This window comes from Martes martes (genome assembly GCF_963455335.1).
Source record: "Martes martes genome assembly, chromosome: 1".
Classification (NCBI taxonomy): Eukaryota; Metazoa; Chordata; class Mammalia; order Carnivora; family Mustelidae; genus Martes; species Martes martes.
This window is the reverse complement of record NC_137888.1, coordinates 136949248-136955247: the sequence shown is the minus strand read 5'-3', so window position 1 is coordinate 136955247 and position 6000 is coordinate 136949248.

Here is a 6000-nt window from a genome sequence, read left to right as displayed (position 1 = left end):
CCTTTTGAAGTGCCAAATGCCTACCTCCTCCTGAGTTCAGGATGACATATATACTGCATTTTGCTTGTCTTTGAAATCTCATGTCTGTGTGGGTTCCTGATATGTACGTAATTAAATTTGATTTTCTCCTGTTTGTGGAGGCTGAGAAAATTAAGGCCATCCCACCTCAATTTTAGCTGATGTGGGAAACAGAGGCAGAAGAAAATCATTAAAATTCCTTACCTACTGACAAGCCCTTGAAACAGACAGAGTGGCTCTCCCCTGGGGACTTAACTGCCCTCACCTTGAGGTTTTGCTAAGGACAATCCTAGCCTGACCTACCCCCTACCACAACAGGTCCGACCAGGATCCTGTAAGTCTGCTTTAACAATTCGTTTATCTCTAAACCTCCAAGATAGTGTCGAGAATCATTCCCAAGCATATGGCCCACTGATATACATCTAAAGGGTCTCACGAGAAGATTTTTATTATTGGTAATAAATAACTTTTCTCCCAACAATAGCTAGCCCTTCAAGGTCCTGGAGACCTTGCTTCTAAAAATCCTAGGAGACTTACATCATCCATAATCCCCTTTGTCCTCACCCACCACCGAGTCCCCCCCTACTCTGCCTTTAAACACTCTGACTGTAATCTGGTTTGGGGTCCAAGTCCCTACTCCACTGCGTCGGGTATACTTGGGCCCAAGCTTAAGCATGTCACCTCGGGATCCAAGTCCGTACTCCACTGTGCCAGGTATACTTGGGCCCAAGCTTAAACTTGTCAAATAAACCCTCGTGTGATTGCATCAGTGCTTGGTTCCTTGGTGGTCTCTCGGACGTGAAAACTCGGGCATAACACTGTTAATCAATCCTGTCAATTTAATTCTTCTAGCTAGTCTAAGGGTAGAGTGATTATTTTTCTCTCCAACAATATCTTAATTGTGGTGTTTGAATTTCAACCTCACCATGTATGTAAAATTTGCCACCTATTTCAAAGGGTAAGAATTAACCATAATAGGGGGCGCCTGGGTGGCTCAGTGGGTTAAAGTCTCTGCCTTCGGCTCAGGTCATGATCCCAGGGTCCTGGGATCGAGCTCCGCATCGGGCTCTCTGCTCAGCGGGGAGCCTGCTTCCTCCTCTCTCTCTGCCTGCCTCTCTGCCTACTTGTGATCTCTCTCTGTCAAATAAATAAATAAAGTCTTAAAAAAAAAAAAAAAAGAATTAACCATAATAGGAACTTAGACATGATAGCACACAACATATATAAAGTTTAAGTTCTTGCCCTGGAATTGCTTACAATCTAAGCTGGAGAAAATTGACATTGATATAAACATTTCTGAATATAAGTAAAGCAATTCTAAGTTCATTATGCAGTTAGTGAATATTGTTCATTTGCACAATTAAATCGTATGCAATCTTCCCTTAATTATCTTTCTCTATTTTAGATGTTTTAAAATTCATGAGATATAACAATAAATACAATAAAAACTTCCCAGTTTTAAAGAATTTTTGTTAGTATACTATAAATAAGTGTGTATTGAAAACCATGTGGAGAAAGAGATGTAAATAGAACAACTGCCATTTCTTGGATGTTATTTTAGGAAATTTATCAAAATGTGAACTTAATTTCTGTTCAGGGCTGGGATTCTAATTGAAGTAGGCTATTTCCTATATGGTATAATTTGCATAGTAATATTTTTTCTTTTTCTGATTATTGAAATTCAACCATTAGTGATTCATTCTCTAGGTGCAAGCATTGTGGTCTTTCTGTAGGCCTTTTAAAATGCAAATGCACATGGAAAAGTGCAACCAAATTAAGTTCCTTACAATTTAGAGTGGTTGCAAATATCAGATGGATTCTTTTCTCAGCATAGCAACATAAATGTTTTTAGGTGTTCGAAGTGAAATACACAGAGTAAGACATTAAAAGTAGGAGGGAAGGGAAATTTTCAGAAAAGTGAGTGGAAAGGTGCTAAAATCCAATAGCCTGTACCTCACACTTGTAGCTATTGCCACTCCTTTTTTTCTTTCTTTTTTTTTTTTTTTTTCCATTCTGTATGTGTGTAGGTGCTAACTGCTGTAATGACCACAGCATCTCATGAATTGAACGATAAAAGAGAATGTTCTGACAGGATATTTGGCACCTGGTGACACTGTCAGACCCTTGGACCTTGGAATCTTCCATTGTTTCTCTGCTTCAATTCTACAGATGACAAGGGGAGAGAAAGGGAGTGAACAGGTGTTTACACAAAAATCCCAAAAGATTTTTGGGGCCAAGACTTGAGGCCAGTGTTTTCTGTTGATATTTCCCTGGTCAGAAATAATAATAAGCCTTTTTTTTTCTGGATGCCAGGGGGTTGGGAAAAGTAGTTTTTCCTTGTTCCCAGGAGAAAAAGGAAATCATTTGGTAAACATACAATACTTTCCTGCCACTGTTAGCTTTCAGAATTATTAATAGGAATATTCATCTTAAAGGCAAAAAAGTCTTGAACATCTGAAGTAGAACAGAAATTTGTTCAGCACTAGATATGATTTTCTAAGTCGGGGCAAGCCACTTCATTTTCCTACATAACATTTCCCATCTATAGTAAACCAATAAGAACTGACTAAGTTCCTGTTGTAGCAAATTTATAAAATCATCACTTTTGTTAATACCTGTTTTCTATATAGGTGGACTCTGTGTTGTCTACACTAAAAAATTTAAGTAATTAGATAGAAAGTTTTATCTGCTATGTTCAGATCAGTAGGTCAGTTAAAACAGGACATATATAATTCAAGTATTTTTATTTTTAATTTAGTACATTTAATTGCATATTCACCTTTTTTTTTCTTTTCTTTTTTTTTAATGTAGGGCAGAGATATTCCTTTCAGTATGAGTGTTCATTGTCATCTTTTGTAACTCATGATGCATATTCTACCTGGTGCACATATTGTGGGTTTCCTCTCCAACAGCTATCCCTCCCTTTTTTTTAATCTCCCTTCACCTCCTCCCTGCCCCCCCCCCAACCGTGTCCTCTCCTTTCCCAATTGAACTGGGTGATTTTCCACCTTATCAGCAAATGATATTAGGTATTTAACTGGCTCCTGGCCAATGAAACACACACACACAAAACCTAAGGAGCTTCTTTGAAAGACATCTTTGCTCTTAAAGGGCAATGCGCAAGAGATCCTAGGATCCCTTTCCAGCCTTTGGCTATTGGTTTATGAGGGTGGGATGCTTTGAGCTGCTGCAACCATTTTTGACTCAATGAAGGAAGTCTGCCAATAAACTATAAATGGTTTGATAAAAAGGTGGAAAAAAGTTGATTTGATTAAATGGTTATATTAAACAACACTGGAGGTTTTCTACCTCAGTACTTCTGGCTAGCTGGAATAATAATCCCATTATTATTTTGCCTTTCAAGTAGAATTTGTGTTATTTCCAGCTGAAACATCTTAATTAAAATACCACAATTCCTAGTTTGTTTCTTCAACTTGCAGTGAGATATTAAACACATTTATTAAGATATGCCATGTGAACCATCTTTCCAGGTTGTTATGATTTTCCTAATCTTTTTCAACTGTCTCCGACCTAAATTCAAGAGCAGATTGGTTAGTTGGTTGGTTGTTTTTGAGCAACTTGTTATTTTTTAAATTTTCCACTTTTACTGAGAAATAATTGACATACATTACTGTATACATTTGAAGGGTGTAACATGATGGTTTCATTTACATTACTGTGAAATGATTACTACAGCAGGTTCAGCTAATATCCACCTTCTCATATAAATAAAAAGAATAAAGAAAAAAATCCTCTGATAAGAACTCATAGGATTTACTCTCAATACAACTTTGCTATGTATCACACACAGCAATGTTACTTATAGTCATCATGTTGTACATTATATCCTAGTACTTACTTATTACTGGAAGTTTATAACTTTTGACTACCTTCCTCCAATTCCTCCTCCCCCACCCCCATCCCTACTTCTGGTAACCACAGGTCTGATCTCTTTTTCTATGAGTTTGGGTTTTAAAAAACATTTAAGATTCTATGTACAAGTGAAATCATATAGTATTTCTCTTTACTCTTACTTTCCTTAGCATAGTGACTTCAAGGTCCATCTATGTTGTCACAAATGGATTTCCTTGTTTTTATGAATAAATAATATTCCAATATGGATATTAAAATTCCATTTGTTTCCATCTATCACAACTTGTCAGATATATGGATTACATTTCCCCCCCGCCCCCCCCCCGCCATGGCCATCTCAATAGATACAAAGAAGCATTTGACAAAATGCAGAATCCACTCATGATTTAAAACTCTTAAATTAGGCAGAGAAGGAATATATCTCAACATAACAAAGGCCATATATGGCAAGTCCACACCGACATCATACTCAGTTGTAAAAGATTGAAAGCTTCTCCTCTAAGCCTAGGAACAAGACAGGATGCCCACCTTCACCACTCCTAGTCAACATAGTACTAGAAATCCTAGCTAGAGCAGACAGGCAAGGAAAAAAAGGTGATAGAATGAGAAAGAAGTAACTGAAAGTATCTCAATTTGCAAATGACATGATTTTTTTATACACAATCCTAAAATCTCAACCAAAAATCAAGTTGCAGGGTACAAAATTAACATATGAAAGTCAGTGGCATTCTTGTACACTAACAATGAATTTTTTGAAAAAGAAATCAATCAATCCTATTTAAAATAGCATAAAAACAAGGAGTTAATTTAATTATAGAGGAAGAAGATCTCTACTCTGAAAACTATAAGACATTAATGAAAGAAGTTGAAGGCCTCTATGGAAAGGTACTTATGTTAATGGATTAGAAGCATTATTACAATAAAAATGCCAATTCTACCAAAAATCATTTAAAGATTTAATGCAATCCCTATCAAGTTTCCAGTGGCTTTTTTTTTTTTAACAGAAGTAGAAAACACATTCCTAAAATTTATACAGAAGCACCTAATATTCTGAGTAGTCAAAGAAATCCTAAGAGAAAAACAAAGCTGGAGACATCAAACTTAATGATTTCAAGTTATACTATAAAGCTATAGTCCTCAAAACAATATGGTACTGACATTTGAGGGGTCATGCAAAGCATTAAATTTAATTTTCTTAGAGGCAACATGTTTTTTCACTTTCATATTCCATTATTTTATGTAATATTTAAGTAAAATACACAACAATAATAAGTACAACAACATTGGTTGAAAAAGTAGCCTTCACCAAGCTGAGAGCTTTCAGAAATAGGGTGTTTCTGATAGACTGGAGGTTAAGGTACAAGACAGAAATCGATTAACAATGGTTTTGAGATTCCAAGCCTGACAAGAATGAGGTATCACTACAAGCAAAATAGAAGTCAGTGGGAGGAGATATTGCTGAAGAAGACAGAGTTTGAGGTGAGGGGAATTTATGAGTTGCCAAAATTATTCTTTTAAACATCCAGGATAGCAGTGCTTTCAAAAATCCAAAAGTACAAATTTCCATATATCTCCCTGGGAAGATAGCTAGATGGGCAAGATGAAATATGTATAATTTATGCTTATACATTTAAGAGAAACTTGAGTCTCTGCTAATTTATATAACTCCATAGCAATCAAAACATTAGTTATGAAATAGATTTGTATTGGATGGCAAAATAAAAATGTTATGAAGCATGAATGTATTACATAGCCCATAGTGCTATGTCCTGAGTTTATTACAGACTTGCCACCCCATGAAGTTGCTTTGTGTATGTAGTTCAAGGCATCACTCCCATTCAGTTGGTTTCAATAACATACCACTCCCTCAAGGCTGCATCCTTGAAAAAGGCTCCCACCGTGAGAACGGTGTGTGGAACATACATTCCAAGGACAAGGAGAGGGTAAGGAGTCTCTGATTGCCTGAGTCTAGCTCCTAGGTTAACCAGTGGTCACATCCTCTGGATGACTTCCTCTAAGTCTTTCACTCATTGTCAGTTCATTCTTTTTCTTTTAACTTCCCAACTATTGATTGAAAAAGATCCAGGATCTCCAGACAATCACAACTAT